The 25,894-nt window shown below is 36.5% G+C and overlaps 2 long non-coding RNA genes across 12 annotated transcripts; both read right to left on the bottom strand.

Annotated features, from left to right (window-relative positions):
* Positions 1–896: 896 nt before the first annotated feature.
* Positions 897–9,808, bottom strand: LOC118483707. Its single transcript, XR_004871129.1, has 3 exons — positions 9,539–9,808; positions 8,032–8,093; positions 897–938 (listed from the first exon to the last, which is right to left on the bottom strand). It is a non-coding gene; the product is annotated as an uncharacterized LOC118483707 (long non-coding RNA).
* A 2,862-nt stretch (positions 9,809–12,670) lies between these two features.
* LOC110910781 lies at positions 12,671–25,610 on the bottom strand. 11 transcript variants are annotated; one of them, XR_002576476.2, is made up of 13 exons: positions 25,297–25,604; positions 25,076–25,188; positions 23,324–23,401; positions 22,954–23,063; positions 22,727–22,786; positions 17,225–17,508; positions 16,307–16,368; positions 15,294–15,461; positions 15,114–15,195; positions 14,960–15,024; positions 13,334–13,763; positions 13,125–13,259; positions 12,671–13,054 (listed from the first exon to the last, which is right to left on the bottom strand). It is a non-coding gene; the product is annotated as an uncharacterized LOC110910781 (long non-coding RNA). The 11 variants fall into 11 exon arrangements; XR_002576471.2 differs by lacking the exon at positions 15,114–15,195 and adding an exon at positions 19,355–19,480 and having other exon boundaries at positions 17,225–17,470; positions 25,297–25,603; XR_004871118.1 differs by lacking the exon at positions 15,114–15,195 and adding an exon at positions 19,355–19,480 and having other exon boundaries at positions 25,297–25,603.
* Between the last annotated feature and the right edge of the window lie 284 nt (positions 25,611–25,894).

Raw genomic sequence — 25,894 nt, forward strand, 5'->3', positions numbered from 1 at the left:
AACCATGGCAATTTAACTATTCGCAGTTGACTTGTCGTCACTTTCGACTCTAGGGGACATGTTTCTGCCTCGATTCTTGGGCATTATGCATGCGCATTCTAGGCCATACTCATGAGTTCAGGTCGTTGGAGTCCGTCAATTGCTTTGGCGAGATAAAATAAAGTTGGAATAACTGCCAAGGTTAGGGTTTCACCCCTAGCTTAGCAATTTCTTCCTTGTTTTAAGAAAATTTAGAGGAAGTTTTCATCAATTTATGGGTTTCAGCCCCGAATTTGGTATAACTTTCCCCCGTTTTGTTAGAAAATCGCACAAAATAATCGACAAAATTTTGTAATTTAGGCAGGAATTTGCGGGTTTCACTCCTAATCCCGTCCAAATTACAAAATTTGGCTCGGAGTTCGGATGTAATGATAGAATAGAAGGAAACAACATAAAATAAGCACATAAACTTGGTCTCTTGGTTCCTAACTATAGTCTAGGTTTCTAAGACAGCGATCCGGACTAGATCGTGTCTGACCTAATTCCCTATAGTTATGGCTTTGATACCAATCTGTCACACCCCAACCGATGGCGGAATCATCGGGGCGCGGCACTGAGCGAAACAGATTGTTCAGAAGTTTCCACAACAACTATCATACAATTCAGTTATATAACACGTCCCATACCGTGTCCCAAATAATAACAAGTTATCATAGAAATCAACCAAACAATATGGGAACTGTTCCGACAACTCAAATTCTTAATTATTACAGACCAAATGTAAATATTGTTTTAAGACCTCTAGACGACTACTGTGGATCTTACTGACTACAGGTGCCAGTGCAAGATCTACAGATAATTATGGCCCTGGAACAGGTACGTGGACACTGTCCTAAGGTCACAGGCTCCTAGAAGTTTATTATTGCCTCACTTCCCTAGCACGCTAGTAGCTTAAACACCTGTCACATACGTTAAAATAAAAGTCAATACATATAATGTAAAGGTGAGTACACAAGTTTGATATAGCATATAGAGTTCGAATAGTTTACGCATAACCAAGCACGTACACAAGGGGAAACGATGCATGTAAATTATCGACATGGGACCATCGATACCAACGACTTCGGGTTGACTGTCCGAGACAGTTCGCAATACATGATTACCACCGTAATCCATGCAAGTAATTGTCCTTAGCAACCCCCGTGTGAACGGGTGCTGAGTCCAAACTATAGTACTACGTTGCTAAAGCAGGTAGATAGCACTCCACGTGTAAACATAATAAACAGCAATCATTTAGACAAGTAATACATGCAAGCAGGTTAGCGTTCAATAGTTTGTGTTGTTTGTGAATTTGATAGATTACGTATGTAACACCCAAAAGTGCTGAAAGCAAAAAGGGATCGAGTATACTCACAGTGATTGATTGTGGATTGAAGGGAGCACTGAGAATAGGTTAGCCTGAATAGTTTGATAACACAACGATGAGTAACGCGGAAAAAGTAAACAAAGGAAACTGGATCGGATAGACCAATCGATCGGACAGCAGTTCGATCGAGTGGGCTGTTCGATTGATTTGAAAGTCCGTTCGAACATCCATTCGATCGGCTGGCTGGCTCGATCGGCTGGTTCCTTCAAGTGGATTGTTTCTTCCTTTGATGTGAAGGATGTGTTTGTGTATGATGGTTTGTACTACCTTTCAAGTTGGTCGATCGAACTGCTGTTCGACCGGTTAGCCCAACCGATCGGTTAGCACTTTGCTGTTTTCAAGTATGTCACTCGATCGGTTGGTATGTTCGATCGGGTGACATTCCAATGCTTTGAAAAGTCTAAGTGTTTTTAAAGTATAGTATCTCATGATCCGAGCAGTAATGATTACAATCGAGTGGCGTAGTCGATCGAACAGTACCTCGTCAATACTACACTTTGTGAGTTGGTGAGTCTAAGTGCTGGTCGATCGGTTAGCCTAGTCGATCGGCTGGCATAGTCGTTCGGTTGGGCTGTTCGATCGAACAGCCTAGCCGTTCGGCCAGCTTCTCGATTTGGTTAACTTATCACCTAACACTTGGTTATTCCCGTTGTTTGTTGGTGTTTTAGAGATATTTTGACTACGAGTTGAACCACAAAACTGAAGTCCCTATTTAGCCTACTGACTTGAGCAGGAATCACCCAAACTCGGTCAGAGACGGTTTGAAACCCAAGTTTAAGTTTAACCCGGAATCGGTATATCTCTTGGTAGAACCCGAATCTTGAACCATGTGTTTGTTTAGGTTGATTTGTAAATCGGTTCAAGTCTCGTTTTCACCTTCTTGAGTGTAAAAGAGTTGAAAGATAGATGAAAACCCATCTCCCAATCCTTTTCCACCGTGAAATGTTAAGATCTATGGAAGATTTTAGGTTATTGATGTGGAAATCGGTTAGATCTAGCTTATTCATGGTTGAATGAAGTCAAGAACATGAAGTTCTTGATGAACACCAAGAACACCATGATGACATCACTCAAGAACACCTAGATCTTGGTGATTTCATGGATGAAATTCAGATTTTGAAAGATAAAAAGATGGAGAATCGATCAATGAACAAAACGTACCAAGATTGGAGCGAAATACTTACTGGTTTGAGAGAAATCTTGGATTTAGTAAGAAGAAGAGGCTGGTCGGTCAGAGCTTTTCCAAAAGTGGAAAGTTTGACAAGGACAGCCCTATTTATAGGCTTCCAAAAGAGGAAAGGTCAGCTGATCGAACAGCATTCCTGATCGAGTAGCTGTCCGATCGAACAGTCCTGTTCGATCGGCTAGCCTGTTCGATCAGGTTGCCCTGTTCGATCGGCTAGCCTGTTCGATCAGGTTGCCCTGTTCGAACGGCTTGCCTGATTTTGAGTGTTTCGCGACGATTTTCGATATTTCGAGTTCGATGAACGATGATTTGAGGATGATAGAATTTCCTAATCAAATTACTTTTAGTCCCAACTACTATATCTAACATACAAGCATCCTTACAACTTGTTTCCAAAGTCGGTTTCGATTGAGTTTGATTCACCTTCGAGTCTTGATTGATTTGATTGATTCACCACACACTTTAACATAAAAGTAAACATGCACAAATAACACATAAGGCACACACACACGTATAAAAAGTACTAAAATCCCCACACTTGCGTTTGATGATTGACTTGATTAGCTCGATTATTGATTGACTTGCTTTATTGCGTTGTTACTTCCTATCATTCACAGTCGGTCGCTGATTCTCAGTTCGATTATCGGTCGATTAGTTTAATTATACAACACTTACTCCAAATAATACGAAAATCAAAATGAAACTAAAATGAAATTAATCTTTATTAGTCTTTAATTCTAATAACAGTCAACACTTGACTTTGACTTTGACTTTTGGAAAACACGGGGTGTTACATTGTTACCATGGGGGGCATCAACTTTTGACTTTCTCTTGGTGAGATATGGACAATTCTTAATGATGTGTCCATACTCACAACATTCAAAGCATGATCTCCGCTCAACAAACCTCGGAGTATCATAACTGTAACAGCTGGATGATGAACTTCGTGATCTTGAGGTACTTGGTCCTACATCACAACCGTTTGTTTGTTGTGTATAGTTGTTTTGACTGTTTCTTTTCAAAATTTTACTTTGCTTAACAGAATCCTTGTTGGATTTGTTTTTGAAAGTATCAATTTTATCAGTCCCTCTTGATTTCACGAAGTTTATCTTCCGATCCTTTTTCCTGTTTTCGCCCTGTTTGCCTTTTCTATTCTCTTGGGCGGCATGATGTTGTTCATGGGGATCATCAACCTTTGCTTTCAACTTATGAAGATATGGACAATTTCGAATTATATGTCCAATTGTACCACATTCAAAACACATTCTCCGCTCTACAAGCCTCGGAGAAACATGTTGATGACCAGACGGAGAACCAGACACTGAACTTTGTGATCTAGATGTGCTTGGACCTAAGTCACATCCATTTGTGTGTTGGGTATAATTGTTCTGATCATTTCGTTTTAAAATTCTAACTTGTTTTACAAAATCAATGTTAGATTTATTTTGAAATGTTTCAAGTTTGTCCGTACCCTTTGATCCAACAAAGTTCACTTTCTGTTCTCTTTTCTTAGTTGGAGCTCTTTTGTTTTGCACCCTTTGAACCTTAGGTTGCCCAACCTTAGATTGTTGAATTTTAGGTTGTGTAGCCTTAGGTTGAGTAGCCTTAGACTGCTCAACTTTAGGTTGTTGAACCTTTGGTTGTTCAGTCTTAGGCTGCTGGATTTCTGGTGCTTGAACATTCTTGTTCTGAGCCTTCTTTCCCTGTACTTGGCCCTTACCCTTCCCAGAATTGACTTGTTGTTTTCGCTCAACCGGTAGTTTTTGGTTTCCGTATTGTTTTCTAACTTGTTCACACGGAATTGGTTCACATTGGGTTACGATTACTTTGCTACCTTTGTTTCCCAAAAACTTATCAGTACGTCCTTCAAAAATTTGTTCAATTAAATCTTGATTTACATTCTTAATTGAAAAATCTTTGTCAGAGTAGATCTTGCTATCTCCTTTGAGCGTATACAACAAGTTATTCCCTTCAGGGCTAACTACAAGGGATTCCATTGCCTTTGACTTTTCAGTCTTACTCGGTTTCACTGGTGGATCACACAGAATGTGATTCTCGATAGGAATATCTGTTGTAACCGAGTCAGACTGTTGCTTCACAATTTCTTCAGATTCATCGTCCGAAGAATCAGCATCCTCAATAATGGGAGGACTCTGTTCCTTAACACACGATGTATCTGTCGCGTTCTCAGATTCTGATTGCCCCGAGGATGATGTACCAGTTGTGAACCCGAGGCCTGCTGCAAAGTCATCTGGACCGAGTGGCACAGTAGGTTCAAAACGGGGCATATCCTCGTCATTAGGCAATTTGGAATAATTGTGATTCATTGGGGGAGGACATGATTTGTAACCAATACATTTGGTATCCCCCTTTTTCCTTTGAACATCAATGATGTGATCCAATACAAAGCGGGAATTGGAATAGCTTTCCAATTTCTACTTGATTGTCTCACATTCACATCGAGCTGTTGCTAACTCTACCATTTGTTTTTCAATTGTGTCAATAAGATTATTATTAGCATGTTGTTTCCGCAAAACAGCCTTTTGTAATTCAGAAACATCATATTTTAATGACGCAATTGTTTCTTTAAATTCCTTTTCATTTCTGGTTAAAAATAAGTTAGCTTCGGTTGCTTTAGAAAGATCAACAATCAATTCTTGATTGTGTTTGTGTGTGATGTCAAAAAGACTTTCCTTTTCTGCATATTCTAGACATTTAGCACATTCAACGACGGCAGAAATAGAATCAGGTTTAGAATCACATACCTGACTGGAATCACTCTCAGGTGTTGGCCTTTCTGCATCAGAATTAATAACCTCCCTTGACGATTCACATTTAGATCCATCCTTGCTCGAACTTGAACTTGAAGTTGTATCACCCTCAACTGAAGTTGAGACATCTTCATCTGAACTTCTGTCATGTTCAGAACTGTCATCATTTCCCGAGGATTCACCATTGCTTGCATCTTTGACAATTTCAGCATACAACGCCGATTTTGTCTGACTACTGTTCTTTGGATCAAGAGATGATGGTTCTACAGTAGAACGATGGTGTTGTAAATCAACTGGGGGTAATGGATATCCATACAAGTCTGTGGTTGGAGCCGGCTTTACAGGAACTCGTATTGGATTGCCAAACCAATCTGTTGTTATTTCCGGTTCACTTTGCCTTTGATTGGTAACTGATGCCCACTGATTTGCAGATATCATGGCATGTGGGGCAATAGCCTGCATCCAAGCAGTCTTGAAATCTATTTCAGATTGAGAAGCAGATGAATCAGATGATTGCGAGGCTAAGGATGTTGTAGTCCACGCGGATGGATCCCATTGACCGTTTGTTCCCATTTCTGCAGTAATTCGAGATGGTGTGGGAGATTCGGCCCTTGATGGAGATAAAATTTGTACACGTGTATTTTCCACTGTCGAAGGATCACACGAAAGACAAACACCAAACCGGTCTCGAAAGATGATCTTTCGTAATTTGATACAAATGAAAATAAAAATGATTAGCAGATCTTGGGCTTTGGTGATTTTCTAAACGTGGGCCGTGCACAACAAAGGTTGATGATTATTGGTCACTTAGGAGGTGCACTACAATCAACAATAACATCTTTCGAATATATCTGATTAGTTAAAGTGGGCGGTGCAAATGATTTTTTTTAATTTAAGCACATGGGCCGTGAAACTTGGGCCGTGATTACGAACAACAAACAACCAATTATTGGTTATTTGGGGCGGTGCACCACAAACAATAATCAACTAGTCACTTGGGCGGTGCATTGGGAAGTGAATACAATGATTTTCTTGTGGGGTGCCTTGGGCCGAGAACAAAGACAACAAACAACAAGGTTTGTTTGTTACATGGGTGGTGCACCACTAACAGCAAACACACAATTATTAGTGGTCTATTTGGGCGGCAATCACTAACAACAAGCAACAAAAATTAGTGGACAATTTGGGGCGGTGACTTGGGCCGAGACACACTAATTTAATTGAGGCACATGGGCTGTTGGCCTTTTTCTTGAACACCAATCAACAAACAAAATAGTAGTGCTTTGGGCGGTGCACAACAACCAACAACACATCTTTCAATGTTGTTGAGGGGTAAAGGTGATTGATGTGACCTTTGAACAGTTGGTTGACCCTTCGAGACAAGCAACGTTGAATCTGATGATCTTTCAAAGTTGAATCTGATCCTTCGAACAAGAAAAATGATCTTTCGAAAAACAAAAGTTGACCCTTCGAATTTTAGCTTGACCTTTCGAAAGTTTTGATGATCCTTCGAAGTACTGTTTTGATCTGTCGAGGTTCCAACTTTATCTTTCGAAATATGAAGATGATAAGATCATCAAGAACACAGCGACTGGTAGTTTTCCAGATCTGACGAAAACTAACCCAAGACTTGAACAAAAACCCGGTTTTAAACAAGGAAAAGAGCCACGGCTCTGATACCACTTGTAGGTCCCTCTTCGGAGGATGACGAACCTAAACCTTGTTATACAAACCCACTAGCGAGTGCGGAATCCAAGCTAGCAAGCAAACCGGGATGAGACAAGTATAAACACAAACACACAAGGGTTCACCGATTAACACCACTGTATTAATACGAATGAAGGTTCCGGTTACAAGCACAATGTTTACAAATCTAACTTGCAAACTCTCTAGTGTGTGTGTGTGTGTTTTGATAGAATGCTCTCAAACTCTCTCTATGTGTGCATCTATCTAACAAGCCTCTCAAGTCTCTTTCCACAACACACTACATGGGTATTTATACCCATACACAGCAGGTCTGGTCGAAGGATTAGACAGATTGTCCGAGGGACCATCTGTCCACCACAATGGCCATCGAAGGATCCATATATACTTCGAAGGATAGCATATCCTTCGAAGTCCATCAGTATCCTTCGTGGTTTATCTTTCGAGCCAATCGAAGGATAGACATAATCCTTCGATTGCTCATCCTTCGACTCAGACACTTCACAAACATATTTACTAACTGTTGACTGAGTCAAACCAGGAGGACGGTTGACTTGGTCAACTTACAAGACTGACAAGGACATCGTTTACATATAGACCGAATACAGACAAAGTACAGACACAAGTGTATCAACAATATTTAATATTTTTATTGAAAGGGTAAAAAGACAAATTTGCCCTTATGTGGGGTGTATGTGACCAGATTTAACAAAAAAAATTAACTGGATTTGCCCTAAAGGATATAACGTGCAAGATTTTGAAACGTTAAGGACAAAACTCATCAATTTTAAAGGTAAAGGATAGCGCCTGAAATTTAGGACAAACATAAAGGACAAAACTTGTAATTTACTCTTACTTTAAAGTTTGTTTTTTTTAAACAAATTCTGCAATTTGAACTCAAAACTTTGATACTCATTTATTCACTTACGATTAAGTAAAAAGTAAAAACAAAGTCAGGGGTTTACCTTTGGTGTTGCAGCTGTCTCTTAACGGTGGAGGAACCACATGGAGATCCAAGTTTTTCTGTCTGGGCAGAGAACAAAGGGTGTGTTTGTGTTAGCTTATTTTAGTTCAAAAGGACTTTTGCTAAAAGTACTTATTAACTTATGATTTTTTGAAAAGAAATTTCTAAAAAAAGTGTTTGGTTTAGCTTAATCATGTAAAATGACCAAAATATCCCTTTAAAAAGTGTTTGGTTTAGCTCATATAATTTTTTTTCTCTCTAGACACCAATCCACCATATACTCACCAACAAGGCATATAAGTTGGTAGAAAGCCTATACAGTCTCATAATTTACATTTCCAAATTCATCAACCGGCACAATATAATCAGCATGCAACAGCTATTTGTTTCTAGGTAGCAACTATAGGAATCAAACATCCTACTTAAATCAAAACTTATTAGGCCGGAGGGTGTGGCTAGGGGCTTTATCACGCCACCTCACACCGCCACCTCACACAAGGGCTTTAAAGCCCCCTCCTTTAACTTGTAGGGTGTGGAGGGTGTGGCTAGGGGCTTTATAGCGGCCCCTTTAAAGCCAATCAACTTCCATGGAGCCCCCCCCCCCCCCCCTTGCTCGTTAACATGTTGGCGGAAGTATGATGCCCCCCCCCCCCCTTAATTACGGTGGTGTGGACAATAGAGCCCCGGGGGCGCTATGGAGGCTGAGGTGGCGGGGTGGCGCCCCCCACACCCACCAGCCTTAGTGTCCTTGTAGTACAACAACCTACACTTTGTTTGCATAGACAATCTCTCATCACAATACTAACCTAAGGTGACTTTTCTATCCGATTAACAACATACAAAAACAATCCGATTAACAACATACAAAAACAGATATATTTCGAACTTGACCCAAACAACTTCCCAGTTCCCCTAGGTTACATCTTATAAAGTGCATATGCAAATATATTAATAAAAAAAAACATTTCACGTATGAAAATATGAAATTCAAACTTTCAACAGAAGATATGTGATAGAGACCGATTCGAGATGGTCAATCTCCCAAGATAGGTAACCCTTAGAGGGGGTCAAGCTCCAAGAACACAAGATAAAGAAGAAACTATTTTTGCTTCAGTTTTTGCTTAATTCAAAAAAAAAAAAAAAAAAAAAAAAAAAAAAAAAAAAAAAAAAAAAACCTTAAATGAACTAGAAAACTAATAATCAAAAGACAAGCACTAAAAGGTGGGTTGCATGGAGGAGTTGTGGTATGGTCGTGGCATGCAGGTACGTATCAATATACTACCACAAGTCTACAGCATATTAAAGTAATACTAGATTATCTACTCGTACAACAGTAGAAATACAATTAGCGATAAGATATATGATCAGATCATAAACACCAAAAATTAAAAACGCATATGAAACTAACAATCAGGCAGCAAAAGGTTGAAGTAACCAACTAGAAACAGCAGCAACAAGGATTGAAATTTTTATAAAAAATCATCAACAGCAGCAACGAGCATTATTACCTTTTGCAGATGATGATGATGATGATCTTTAGGGTTTTAGTGTTTTACGGAAGAATGGAGCGTCAAACCAGTTGTACGTCGTCGTCTTCAGTGTGGCAGGCAGATCGGCAGAGATTGGGGGTGATTAATTGAAGCTAGTATGAATGGTAGATGGGGGAGTAATTGAAGCTGGGGATGATGAGGATTCATGAAGGCGGCAGATAGGTTGTTGGAGGAGGATTGAAGACAATAAGTTAAAAGTTTTTGCAAAATAAGGAATCCCAAACACCCCACAAAGAGGGAAAGGGTTGTTCTTTATTTGTAAAGGAAAATGTTACATGGTGGGGCCAGCATATTATTTTAATGTTTTCTTTATTAGTTTTTTAATAGTAAGGGTATTTATGTCATTTCACACCCATTTAATACCAAAAACTAACCCTCAACCACGTTAGAGACTATTCGAGAACGAAATTACAAAAACTGAGGACTATAGCCGTAATTTTAGAAAGTTATAGACTAAAGATAAAAATGGAGTAAACAAAGAGACTTCTCTCTAAAAAATTGGAAATACATTATGTGATTTCTTTGTAACTGTATTTGTTGTAGTTGTTGCAGTTATTGTAAATAGCTATATCCATTAATACATATATGCCCTTTCATTTTTTTAGTGATTTTTAATTTAGGACTTACATGAGTTAAGAAATTTGGAAATTTTTTATATAATTATGCTGAATTTAGTACATGTTGTATAGAAATTTGAGAATTTATGTTGTGTATTCAGCTAATTTTCATTTATTTGGATCCTAACTAAACCATTTGAGTCTCGTTCTCAAGGCTCAAGAGTCAAGCTTCAAAGGTATGAGCATTTTTGTTTTGTAGATTTCTCACTTTGTTTTGTTTTAGTTTAGTCTGGTATTTTTATTTTTTGTGCCATGCCGACAATATACGCCGGGATGTTTTAACACTTACGCATGTTTCAACTTTAGTTTAATCTCTTATGCTTATACGATTATGCTATTACTAACACTTACGTTGTATTATTGTTATTAGATTATGGGGTGTGGTTGCCCTTCCCCCAAGTCCACATCTGCGCCACATCACCATCCCCTTCCACCTCATCATCCTCTCCCAAACATGGGGTGTGGTTCCCCCTTCCTTTTTTTTATTTTTTAATACCAAAATCCTTAAAAATATAAAAAGTTTTCATTAAATACAAATAAAATTACATTGCCTAGAAAAAAAGACATAATTAAAAAAAAATTACTTAAAGAATGGTGTGTGTTTTTTAAAGATGAAAATGAAGTATAAGTAGGATATTAAAAAAAATATATTTGAAAATACGACCGTTTACAACGGTCACGTCAAAAAATTGGACGGGGAGGTCGGGGAAATTCTCCCGTGTGCATCGAAGCTGGGACGGGGGGTGGATGTTCCCCGTCGGGGTCCTCCTCCACGTCGGCTTCCCGATGGACTTGCCGAAACCATACCGGACAGTCTTAAGCAAGGCTTCCCCGTTTAGTGAAGTTGGAGTTAAAGATCCCGGGTCGTATCAAGTTAAGCTTTTGGGCTAGACATGGGAAGGATTAACATTATTTATGTAAAGTTTTCATTTAATATTATTAACTGGGTAAAGCATTTTTTGCAATCCGTGTTATTAAGGCTTTATTGTATTATAATAATAATAATAATAATAATAATAATAATAATAATAATAATAATAATAATAATAATAAAAAGCTAATATATGTTTTATGTCATGGTGATTTCGAATGGCAATTAATATTTGGATTTGATTTACTCAATATCTCATCGTGAAACTGTTGACTTTTGCTCATTGTTTTGATAATATGAGTTTGAATCAATGTAGGATGAAATGCACAACGCGGTGTAATTGTCCGGCTTATGCGACTTTGGGATTGATATGTACAAACTGATTTTTATCGATGTAGCTTCCTTAACGGGTCTCTCTCTCACCTGTATAGATCTCATTCAAATCAAAAAACACACACAAAACCCACCAAGTTCCATCCATGGCTTCCATCACAAATCATTCTTAAGGTACCAAATTCTGTTTATAATTGTGGTTGCTTTTTTGTTGCCGGTATAAGCATTTAGGGAATACAATTTGCGGTGGTGTTTCGAGTGATGTTGTTCATAAAAAATGCTCCCTGAGTTTGTTTAATTTTGTAGATTGGAGTTGAATCAGGTTGTCGGCAAACGCATGTTATTTCTTTTTGGTCGCCGGTTCTGTTGGTTTTGCGCTCCTCATTGCTGTTTGCGTGGGTCGATTGATGTCAAAAGACAGGTATTCTTCCTCATCAGAAAGGATTATCCACCCAAGTATTTTATCATTATTATTTGCTCTCAACCAAGAAGCCTTATTGCAGGGCTATAGTGGGAGCTTATTTCCAAGGTATTCTTGCTCATTATCCACCCAAGATGCCAAATTTCCAAGGAGACAGTTGCTAATGACCACCATGACGAGCTTATTAAAATGAGTATTCATCCTTATTAAAATGGGCATTCATCCAACGTTAAACGGGACCACAAATTCCCTTATTTCATTTGCTCCGCACCACCATTTAGAGGTTCAGCCTATGCTGGTGATGTCGGGTAATGATATCTCAAATCCTTCGAGAAGATTTATAATCGACTTGATCAACGTATTGTATTAAACACAATAAACAACTTATTTTGGATATCTTTTGAGTGGGGTATCTGTGTGCTTTAGCTTATGGAGATACCTATTAAGCCGATTCATTCCGTGCATGGATATTATTTCACCTATTAAATATGCAGCCTTGTAATATTTATTTAGCCCTTCCGCATATAGTTAAAAAAGGAATATACTTAACCCGAAATCCGAAGAACCCAGCCTGATAAAACCCGACCCAATAAACCCGAGAACCATAAAACCCAAATTTAGAATGGTTCGGTTATCGGGTTATATTTCCATCTTCGAAAACCCGAAGAACCCGACCCGATAAAAAAACCTTATGGGTCGAGCCACGTTTAAATGGGGTTATCTAAACTAGATGCAAGATTGTGTCGGGTCTCGCTCGGGTTTAAAACCGGGTAACCGGGTTTGGTTCCCAACCCGGTTTTGGTGCACTAGGCATACCGGTGTACCGACCATATAAAAGACACGAACCGTATGATAGGCCAAACAAAGGTTGCATCTAATCGTTTAAATGTACTTCCAAAAAACAATTAGATAGTGCCTCACTATATCATCGTCTAAAACCATCAGTTTAAAAGTTCAAAAATCATCCGTTCATGGGTTCAAACTAAGTAATCAATTGAAACCTTGCTTTAATGGGTAACAACATTGCTTGGCAATACCAACCGTTCCGCTAGGATCGTCCGTGTTCCTTTCTAAGATAAACATCCATTTGTACCCACATTTGGACCCAAAGAATTGAGGATTTTCCAATAATCTACACCATCTCTCGCCCCGTACCCAACTATCAAAACTATCAAAACGACATGATCAATTTTACGATTCTCGTCCACATCAGCATAACGGATAATATGATTCTGAAAGAAAGAAAAAGAAAATTAGAAAAAAACAACAATTAAAAACAAATTATTGATAAACTTTTTTTACCGCCTGATCACGTGTCTTCACTAAGATACTAGAGGAGACATGTGCGGTCACAGGTAGTTTCCGTACGGTTTTTTTAAGGTAGTCCTCGTCATCCTCAATCATATCGAATCCGTCAATTGTAAACGTTGGTTATAGCTGCCAGCAAACAAAATTAAGTTAGGAGTGTTATTAGTTTTATTATACTAAAACGTAAATCAGTTTCTACAAACCGTTTCAGTTGCACATTCCCCCTTACGGATATAGTTACCATCCCTAATCGGATAATCAGCTTCACTGTAAACTCTTCCTTGATTAGTATAGGCTATGTACCGAAAGACACGCTTTGGTCTGCCCCCTTCTGCTAACTCATTTTTATACATGTCATAGCAATCAACTATTTGTTGAATGCTTAAAGGAGTAAAAGCTTGTGTAGGATTCTAAGTAGAAACATCCATTTGTACCCACATTTGGACCCCAAGAATTGAGGATTTTCCAGTAATCTACACCATCTCTCGTCCCGTACCCAACTATCAAAACGACATGATCAAGTTTACGATCATAGCAATCAACTATTTGTTGAATGCTTAAAGGAGTAAATGCTTGTGTAGGATTCATTATGTGCATTAATGCCTCTATACGTTGCATAGGCCCAACAGCACCCTACACAATGAAATATGGATAAGTACGAGATATAATAAAGTATTCCATAATGCAATACAAAGCATTCAAACTCATGAATATGTTACTGCTTCAATTCTTAAATACGGAAGAAACAAAGAAAGCTACTGTTTCAAATGGAAAAATGGTTAATATGCAAAACGCTATAAATAGCATGTACAAAGCAACATGGTTACATGAAAAACAATAAATTAAATAATTTCTCCTGAAGACATGGTAGTGACCAACTCTTCTACCACATACTTTTTAACCGAGACCCGATCACCGAACCCGGCCCAAAAAGACCTGACTTGATTAACTACGAACCCGTAAAACCCGGTTAACATATATACCCGAACCCCAAGACAGTTAATTAATTCGGTAATTGGGTTAGTTTTCAGGAATTCGGGTTAACCCAGATGACAATAACCCGATCCATATTGCTAAAATAAAACCCCGTTTTTTCCTAAAAGTTTATCACTACCTACCAAGAAGTATGTGTTTCCATATTGATCATAATAAAGATTGAATTAAGGTAATATTTATAAGCTAACTTAGTTGTAACAGTAAACGATGGGGTTATCAAAGGGTTTGTGGATCACATTGTTAAATAGTTTTAGAATTTTCATATAAGAATAAGATTGGAAAAATTGTTGACTGGCTTTGTAATTCACATGGTTTCTAATTTGAATTTCAAAGTAAACAAATGGTTGTGTTTGATTTTAATACCAGCAAAAATGCAGCCCTAAAGTTCATGATCGATCGTAAATATACATACAGCCTTTTAATATTTATTTAGCCCTTTCGAATATAGTTAAGAAAAGAATATACTTAACCCAAAATCCGAAGAACCCGGCCCAATAAAACCCGACCCAATAATCCCGAGAACCATAAAACTCGAATCTAGAATGATTCGTTTATCGGGTTATTTTTCCACCTTTGAAAACCCGATAAACCCAAAACCTGATAAAAAAAAACCCTGAAGAACACCCCTAACCACGTGCGCCTTCGGTAAACTCGGTCAAACCCTTTACCAATTCACGTATTAATTAAATTCTAATAAACCAAGTAAATAAGAATAGTATCGAATTTCTTCTGCTGCAATTTTGGAGCTATAACTGACCCATATCCAAAACCAACAGCCCATGACCGTGTAACCGTTGAGTGTAAAACTAGATTAGATATGGTTTTTAACTTACCCGTATATTGCCTCCGTACATTAGCAAGTACTCGTGGTTGTGGTTGACGGTTGTATCAATCCATTCTGCAAAAAAACACATGACTTTAGTTTATGATTACCATACGCATAGGTTTCACATACTACCTCAAAAAAAAAAAAAAAAAAAAAAATACCATTGTCATCTCTTAAAGGGAAAAAGGGGGTTGTTGAATTTGGTCATTGTATAAGAACAAGCTTTAACCCCGATTCCAAGAACTATTTGTTTGTGTGCATAATATTAAAGATCATTACCATAACGAATTAAACACTCGTCTTGATAACCAATTGAAATGCAATGACCAACATGTGTTTACCTCTTATTATGAAAGTAGTCTAGGCCACTCGTAGCACATATTGCTATCTTTAGAAATTGTACAATTGAAGTAGCATATGGTTTGTAAAACTTTCCATATTCCTCATCTCCAGTCGTATGTATCCCTTGTATTATGGAGAATGTAATCTCAGTTATAGTTATCTGCATGCTGAAATTATTGAGAAATTTCAAAATCAAGGGTTAAAAAACCATTTTCATTTAGCTTGGGGGTTCACATTGGTTCTCGCGGTTCTCGCAATAAAGGTGGTTCTCGCATGAACCTTACCCTATATATATATATATATATGTATGTATTCGGTTATCGTTGAATAATAATACATAAATGAATAATACGAATATGTAATAAATTATAATTATTTAAATTTTAATTTGTGTCATGATACCATAATTGGTCTTTTAGTTTTAAACTAATACATTTTATATTAAATAAAAAATATGCTCACTAGAGTTATATCTTCAATGAACTCTAGCACCACCTTACTGGTCAATGTATTTGCAAAATTAGAGATTAGTGAACCTTTTTCACATTCGTTTGTTTAACGACAAACGATTTAGACAACGTGTAAACTTTGAAACCTGTTTACATTATTTAAGTATACTTTATATTTATATCCTCTGATAGTTGGTAAATTCTGATTTAAAGTGAAAAAATGTTTAAAATAATTTGAGACTTGTATATAAAAGTCAAAATAGATATTAATATAGAAACTTCCTAAATTTTGTGGCTAATGTCTAAATAAATATTAAGGTCAAGTGTTCAAGGTGAGAATCCAAAAAAGGAACAGTAAATTTCATGAGTTGTATTGTTTTGAAACTTTAATTTAATATGATAGAGAACTTGTTTGAATGTTTTTCAAAATAGACAGGTTAAATTTGTTTACTTTAAATTTTGTTTTTTTTTTTAAACAAATTCTGCAATTTGAACTCAAAACTTTGATACTCATTTATTCACTTACGATTAAGTAAAAAGTAAAAACAAAGTCAGTGGTTTACCTTCGGTGTTGCAGCTGTCTCTTAACGGTGGAGGAACCACATGGAGATCCAAGTTTTTCTGTCTGGGCAGAGAACAAAGGGTGTGTCTGGGTTAGCTTATTTTAGTTCAAAAGGACTTATTAACTTATGACTTTTCGAAAAGTAATTTCTAAAAAAGTGTTTGGTTTAGCTTATTCATGTAAAATGACCAAAAAGGACATCCCTTTAAAAAGTGTTTGGTTTAGCTCATATAATTTTTTTCTCTCTAGACACCAATCCACCATATACTCACCAACAAGGCATATAAGTTGGTAGAAAGCCTATAGAGTCTCATAATTTACATTTCCAAATTCACCAACCGGCACAATATAAGCAGTATGCAGCAGCTATTTGTTTCTACTTTACAGCAACTATAGGAATCACCTATGTTGTCAAAAGTGCAAAAAGCACGCGCCTAGGCGCTCGGGCGCAGCGAGGGGCATCTATAACGCCTGGTGGTAGCTAGGCGCAAAAATGGTTTTTTTTTTTTTTTTTTTTTTTTTTTTTTGAAAAAACGGTGCTAACCTAAGGTGACTTTTCTATCCGATTAACAACATACAAAAACAGATATATTTCAAGCTTGACCCAAGAACTCCAAACAACTTCCCAGTTCCCCTAGGTTACATCTTATAAAGTGCATATGCAAATATATATATATATATATATATAAATAAAAAAAAAGCATTTCACCTATGAAAATATGAAATTCAAACTATATACCACAAATCTACAGCATATTAAAGTAATACTAGATTATCTGCTCGTATAACAGTAGATATACAATTAGGTATATGATCAGATCATAAACACCAAAAAAAGCATATGAAACTAACAATCTGGCAGCAAAAGAAGTTGAAGTAACCAACTAGAAACAGCAACAGCAGCAACGAGCATTATTACCTTTTGCAGATGATGATGCTGATCTTTAGGGTTTTACGGGAGAATGGAGCGTCAACCCAGTTGTACGTCGTCTTCTTCAGTGTGGCAGATCGGCAGAGATTGGGGTGATTAATTGAAGCTGGTATGGTAGATGGGGGAGTAATTGAAGCTGGGGATGATGAGGATTGATGGAGGTGGCAGATAGGTAGTTGGAGGAGGATTGAAGGCACCGAGATAGTGAGGGTTTAATGGGAAATTTTGTTCCAACTTCCAGAAGACATAAAGTAGCGTGTAAGTACGGATGGCTGTAAAAATTTTGTTAATTATTATCTATACTGTATAATCTAAGCAAATAGTCATTTGGCACTTTTTCAACATGTATAAGTCTTGAAACTACATGGTACAAGTATTTGAAGCTTAAGATGTTGAAAATGCTTTTGAATCAAAACATTCATGAAATCTTGAGCGGGATTTCTTTAAATTAAAATATTCCTGACATCTTGAGCGGGATTTTTGAATTTTCACAAACATCCCAAAAAGTGAGTTAGAGAGAGACTTGAAGGCAGTTGGCACCACATCGCTTCCCATTTCTCTTCCGATTCTCTCTCCTTCTCTCTCCTTCCGCTGCTCCTACACACCGATTATCCTTTGAGACCGTCTTCCCTTACGGATATAGTTATCATCCCTACTCGGATAATCAGCTTCACTATAAACTCTTCCTTGATTCGTATAGGCTATGTACCGAAAGGCACGGATTAACCCGGATGACAATAACCCAATCTATATTTCTAAAATAAAACCCCGTTTTTTTTTCCTAAAAGTTTATCACTACCCACCAAGAAGTATGTGTTTCCATATTGATCATAATAAAGATTGAATTAAGGTCATAATTTTAAGCTAACTTAGTTGTAATAGTAAACATGGGGTTATTAAAGGGTTTGTGGATCACATTGTTAAATAGTTTTAGAATTTTCATATAAGAATAAGATTTGGAAAATGGGTTTATAAGTTTAATTCTAAGATTGTTGACTGCTTTATAATTCACATGGTTTCTAATTTGAATTTCAAAGTAAACAAATGGGTTTTTAATGAAAATTAATAAAGTTGTATGTAACTGTGTGTTTAATTTTAATACCAGAAAAAATGCAGCCCTAAAGTTCATGATCGATCGTAAATATACATACAACCTTGTAATATTTATTTAGCCCTTTCGCATATGGTTAAAAAACGAATATACTTAACCCAAATCCGATAACCACATCAGCATGGTGGCATGGAAAAAAAAAAGCACTGGGTGAGAAAGTGGTGTGGAAGAAAAAAAATTAAAAACAAAATAAACATCAACCAATCAAAACAAACGTAAACTATACCCACCAATAAAGAGCATCCACCTCACCCGGATATATGCTCCCACGCCGGTGGAAATCCTCAAGCCCCAAACACAACGCCATTCACAACGCGGGGCACGGGGTGGTTTTGTGGGCATGGACTGACAACAACGCCGTGTTTCCACGCCCACACCATGTGGCCTTAGAACACTTAAGGGCTTGAAAATTTAAATTATTTATTTATAAAACTATATGTTGTGAATGGGTTTAAAAATTGGGCGTTATGCGACACGTGGACGACACATAAGCACGCATCAGAAATGGGGCGTGGTGCAAAAACGGGAGGTGTAGAACGGGGCGTGGAAAGTGGCATTTTTATATTAAAAAAAATAAACATTAACCGATCAAAATCCACCCATCAATGAAACGACGCCGCCTCACCCACACATTTATCCACACCCCGACGGAGATCCTTAAGCCCCAACAGTGTGCTCCACGCCGGACACGAGGTGGTTAGCTTGACGTAGACTGACTTCTACGCCGGATTTCCACGCCACGCCTTATGATCTAAGGCACTATGAATGTTATGAAAGACGACCATTTTTTTCCTTTAATATAAATCGTAACATAAGCTTGCAAGACACGAAATTTTTTTCGTTAATAAAAAACGTAACATAAGCTTGCAATTATTATTATAAATGATAAAAGAATATGACTGAAACATATTCTTTTAATCCGTTATAAAATTTCATATTTTCTAAAATCATACTTTAAGAGCATTATATATTATATATATATATGGAACCCATTAAGTGAAAGTTACCTTTGAAATCAATATCATCCGTTCGATTATGCTGAGATTAAATCCTGACCATTTAAACTCCCAAAATTAACCGTAATTTGGGCAGTTTTTGGCAGTTCGGCACCTCTCTCCTAAAGTCCTAAATTCCTGTAACACCCCAAAACCCGAATGCTTATAATTGTCGTATGTTCCTATATGACATATCATGAAATAAATGACTAGGTTATTTAACCTAGTAAATTGTATGATAAAAACTATTTAAAAGATGAAAGTTGTGCCAATTATGTTTTAATGGCAAACATGGAGGGGTTAAATGGTATATAATGAAAGTTGGGTTACTAAATAACAAAACACACATACAAACACACACTTTGCGTGTGTTCTTGATCGAGCAGGAGACTCCCATGGAGTCAAGAACCCTAACTTCATCATTTTCATCAAATTGGAAGGCTAAATGATGCTTAAACTCATAACCGAGCATGGATTAATGATCACCAACACTAGGGGATCATAAGGTATGTCTTAAATCTAAGATTTGTGATCATGGGTGAAGTGGGTTATGCTCTAATCCGTGAGATAATATGAAATTGATCATGTATAAGGGTTAGAAACATCATATAGAACATGGGTTATGTAAGGTTTGTGTTAATTTGAAGTTTAGATGTGAAACCCGTTTGTTATGGTGAAGATGATGACATGGATAAATCATCTATGTCTAAATTCTTGCTTAAAATTGATGTATTTTGATTTGTAAGATGGATTCTTATGAGGGGAATTGAAAGAAATGTGATACTAGTATGTTTGATGTTTATGCATGTATGATTCATGTTGATTAGAAGGAAGAAATTGATGAATTATGTATGAACTTGGAGGATCATGCATAAATTAGTTGTACATTGTGCATAGCTAGTGGTACGCACACCAAGTGTTTGATGAAATGCCTAGGTGAGCTTAATAGAGGAAATTGTATGTAAGTAAAAGATGAATATATGTGGGATGTGAAAATGATGTATTTGATAGTAAACTAACATGAGAAGTGTGTTTGGATATTGTTCGTGTGGATATTATGTTGAAATGATGTTGGGTTAGCTTAGTATGGGCTAAAGCGTTAGTTGTGAAAATATGAGAATGCTAGCGTGGGTGGAATGGATTATGTATGTATATGTGTATATGTATACAAGTAAGTGATCATGTAGTTGTAGATGTCATACAATATGAGGTTATGTCGTAAGTTATATGTTAAACCGTTGACTTCTGGAAGTCAATTATGCGTCTACACATAAGAAGCATGACTTGAATTGTTGTCGTACAGGTAGGTTCATAGGAAGTCGTATGGTACGTGTTATGTTAATACGCATTATTTGAGATGACATGATGAATTACGTTAATTTGAAAGGATATGAAATTGATTATATGTCTCATGCTTGTTAGTTGTGACTAAAGGAAGTCAAATGTGAAATATGCGGTTGATATGATCATTAGCATGTACAATGATGTATGCTAATGAAAATGTAATTTGGTGACATGAAAGTATAGGAGTCATGTCAAGACGGACTCAAGCATGAAAGGCTAACGGGTCAAGAGGAGGCAAGGAATCGGATACGAACCCAGATGCACAAGGTAAGTGATTTCCGTAATCACTTCGTAGTACAAGTAAGTAATAAAGTGTTGTAATGAATTAAATATGATGTTTGAGGTCAAATATGTGTTAAAGTCTTTCGTCGTAAATGATGGGTTTAAGGTTGACCAAAATGCCCATGATGGGTATTTTGGGGTAAACGAACTTAAAAGTGGTTTAGAAGCAAGTTATTCGATTAGAGTAATGTTTTGGACAAGTATGGAAGTGGGGATGATGGTTTGGTCAGTCATAGACCAATTAATGCGCGAATACCCTTAACGGGTCAAATAGTTAGAAAATAGTTAAGTCGAATGTATGTAAGTTAAGGATTTCCGTAATCCGGAGGTAAGATTTTAAGTTCATATGATAGAATGTGAATTTACAAGCATGTAGGAAGAAACGGGAGGTCAAACGGGTAAACGGTTCAAAAGTTACGTGCGTTTTAGTGCGTACGGACGACGAAACGAACCTGCAGAAAACTGCAAAAACTAGAGGGCGTCGCCGACGGGTAGGGGTACCCAAAGGTGGGATCCTAAAGAATATGTAGTAATATGGTACCCAAAGGTGGGATCCTAAAGAATATGTAGTAATATGGTACCCAAAGGTGGGATCCTAAAGAATATGTAGTAATATGGTACCCAAAGGTGGGATCCTAAAGAATATGTAGTAATATGGTACCCAAAGGTGGGATCCTAAAGAATATGTAGTAATATGGTACCCAAAGGTGGGATCCTAAAGAATATGTAGTAATATGGTACCCAAAGGTGGGATCCTAAAGAATATGTAGTAATATGGTACCCAAAGGTGGGATCCTAAAGAATATGTAGTAATATGGTACCCAAAGGTGGGATCCTAAAGAATATGTAGTAATATGGTACCCAAAGGTGGGATCCTAAAGAATATGTAGTAATATGGTACCCAAAGGTGCGATCCTAAAGAATATGTAGTAATATGGTACCCAAAGGTGGGATCCTAAAGAATATGTAGTAATATGGTACCCAAAGGTGGGATCCTAAAGAATATGTAGTAATATGGTACCCAAAGGTGGGATCCTAAAGAATATGTAGTAATATGGTACCTAAATGTGGGATTCTAAGTTAAGAATTTCCTTAAGTAGATACGTATGAAGGTATGTATGTATGTATGTATGTGTGAATATAAGTGGTATGTATGAATGAATGTATGTATGTATGTATGTAGGTATGCACGTATGTAGGAACGTACGTATGAATGTAGGTACGTAGGTTTGTAAGTAGTTATGTGTGAACGGATGCACATATGTAAGTATGTATGAAAGTATATACGCATGTATTCAATGAAATTGAGTATTGACGATAATAATAGTGTGCCTTGTGAACGAAGTGTAACGCAGGTACAATGAGAAAGTCTCACCACGGAATGTACGATCAGATGGAAAGCTGGGATGTAAAGAATTAACGGAACAAGAAGTAAACGTGAATAAATCTTGTATGTTTATAATGCGTACTAATGTTATGAATTTAATGTGGTGAGCGCAGGTAGTACGAGTCATGAGGATCATCAAGGAACAGAGATCGAGGATCGAGTCACTAGTGAGATTGTACGGGAACGTTGATGTATATAATGTAGTAAACATAAGCTATGTTTTTACTTAGTAAATAAGTCGATTGATGGATTTATGTGAAAGAGTTATGTTAAAGTTAATTTTTAAATAAGTTAAGGTGTTTATAATGAAAGAAAGTTTATGGCTTGAACTTCCGCTGCGACTTTTAGTCAAATACGTATTAGGGTCTTACAATTCCTGCCAATATTCCAGCTTTTTAGCAAAACTTTCGCACCCACTTGAGCAGTTTTACCTACAAAAAAGGTTACTGTTTTTTTTAAAATAACAAACACCCACGATGAAATTAGTTGCAAAAAAGTTTATAGTTTTTTAAAAATAACATACAGCCACGATTAATGAGGAGTTGTGGATGTAACCACCTAATTCCTAAAATAACGGGTAGCGGTTGCTGCATTTTACCTGTCTTCTATATAATGAGAAGCAGTGTTCCTCATTTCTCATGTTTTGTCTGAAATAATCAAGTATGGACCAGTCACCACAAAAGCCACCAGTTATGCACGAAGACCAGCCTGTTGGAAACGGTAACATGCAAATGAAGCAGGTTAGCACATTAATTTCATATGGCCATTGATTTTTGTAAATACTAACTTTAAGTAAACTGCAGAAGCTTCAAAATGGTACTGATTTCAATTGGCCATTATCTTTTTTGTAATTACTAAATTTAAGTAAAGTGCAGAAGCTTCGAAACAGTACTGAAATACTCAACAGCGACCAGTTCAGATCAGACAGGGTACTTTGTAATCCATTTTAATCTGCGATTAACACGTACCATACTTTCTAATCCATGTACTTCTTTGTGTAGTCATCAGCTGTAGTCGAAGAGGCACAATATGGCGAAACGCCTGACCTGCAAGTAAAGTTAAATTCATTATTTTACAATAGTTATTTGTAGTTTATTGTTAGCATATAATAATTTTTTCAATGTGCAGTTTCCTGAAAATATTGTTCACATAGTTGTTCCCGGCCCACACAACTCCGAAATGGTATACTTGATACTTCACATTGTTTTAAATAAATTATCTATCTACAGTTTATAAATACAAAACATTTATGCAAGAATACGAGAGTTATTGACTTCTTTTTTGTTTTACTTTTTTAAGCTTAACCGATTCAGCAAAAGAGCAATTACCATTCAAAACTGGAAATGGGACGAATTTATCAACACCTCCAGTTCTTCTGACAATGATTGGGAAGATGATGAATTGGAAATTGATGATTGGATGAATGTTAATTGGGGTGACAATGATGATATTAATTTATTTTAAACAGACAATTTATAATTTTTATACGTTTTAATATGTAGGATGGTTAAGAGCATTTGCCCATAAAGTGACGACCAGCGGATGAAAATCAACTCTAATTGTGCCCAAGTAAGTTTCATCATTATCCATATATTTTTTATAAATGCTATTGAGGTTTTGTTAGTTTTAATTAACTTCTTAAATGCACATAATATATCATTTTAGAAAAATAGAGACGGTGTTGAGATTATATCGATTCAAGCAAACGAAAGAGAAAAATTAAACAATAACAACCTTTACATTAAAGTCACTAAATGGCCTTTAATTTTGGACACACTCATCCACTCACATACATGATACTAATTAAACCAATGTATGTTATTTTGTAGAGTGAATAAAAAAAGTAGTTATCAATATGTAGACCCACTGGATTTATCTCTCTCTCTAAATATATATATACACACACACGCGTGCGCAACTTACGCTACTTTAGTTAATATTAGAAACGTTAATTAATTTAAATTGTATTGGGCATCAAAAGTCCCAATTTTTTTTTATATATTTAGCTACTATAACCGGCAATTAATTTGCCTTCTGATTTGACTTAAATTATTCAAAAAACCAAATTTAAATGTTATAATTAATCAAATAACTAAAAAACTCAAACTTGTCCGCCAAATTATTTATTTCCCACGTCCCATTAAAAAAGGATGCTTCCTAATAACTTATTTAGTTCCAATAAATTTTGGTCACTTATTCATATATAATTTACTCTGTTGCATTTGTATTTACAGTTTACTTCAAAATAATTCTACGCTTATTTTGTACGTTCACCCTATCCTGCAAATCAAGTACTTTCTTTAAAGGTAAGTTACTATGTAGTTTATATGTTCTTAAGTGCTACCTACGATTTACTTATTTATATGTTTCAATTCACTATGCACATAAAAAGTTTTATCCTGCATTACACATGTTTATGTAGTAAAAAGTGTTTGTTATCCTTTTATTGCATTTTCGTTTAGTGTTTTTGTATAAATTGACTTATCCAGAACCATAACTCATTAATTGGTATGTTATTTTTACTTTAATTGTTCTTAATGCTAGGCTATGCATACAAGTAAACACTTAGCATTTAACAAGCAGTAAAACATTTTACAATGCACACATTAAAACTTTGCAAAGCCGGTCCTCCTAACCCCACAACATTATTATGCCTAACGAGTAACGAATGATGTCAAGGATGTGCAATACATGTAAAAGGATTGAAAAAAAATACTTACTAATATTCCTGTAAGATTTTACACCCGTTTGTAACCCATAATCCTATATATCGGTCCACTTCCTGTTTCAGTAGCCTAATACCAGTCCAAATTTTCCAAACAATATTACAAACCTGTAGTAAAATCAATTATATAAGTTTATGTAATGTCCTTTCTCCCAATTAAAACTGAATAACATTTTATTCTAATAAATAACTTTATGTATAAATTTGTATACTTACCGCCTTCAGTAATGTCCTTTCGCCCAATTATTACCCGCACCCGACTGTGAAGATTTGTCCGTACTCCAGATCTAAGACCGTGCATCGTCCGTGGCTTTAGATCTATGAGCACCACGCGTGGAACAAACACCACCAATAAATAAATGTGGAGTACCTTCGCCGACGATGGAAGTGGGGACCGGAGATCGGAAGTCGGAGGCAGGAATGGAGGGTCTGATGAGGGAGAGGGACACGTTAGGGTTTAAAGTTGGAGATACCGTAAGATCAAATAGAGATCTAATGTCAAGTTGGAGTATGGAGTATCCGATGAGAGAGAGAGATGGGTTTTGAGACATGATTCTTATTCCTTATTATTCCCCTTCAACATAATCCAAGGCCCATCAGGCCTACGTTTGTCAAAGCCCACTGGTGTTAGTCATTAGACCAGTCCATTAGTAATAATATTTTATTTCTTAATTAGGTAAAATCATTTCATATACCCACATCCCAAAACCACTATGTAATCCTTTTAAAGTTATTTCAAAATTACATTAGCATGATAGGAGCCAATATTTTTAAAATTATATTATTTTAAATGTACTATAATTATAAAAATATA

Source organism: Helianthus annuus, chromosome 2 (genome assembly GCF_002127325.2).
Source record: "Helianthus annuus cultivar XRQ/B chromosome 2, HanXRQr2.0-SUNRISE, whole genome shotgun sequence".
Taxonomy (NCBI): domain Eukaryota; kingdom Viridiplantae; phylum Streptophyta; class Magnoliopsida; order Asterales; family Asteraceae; genus Helianthus; species Helianthus annuus.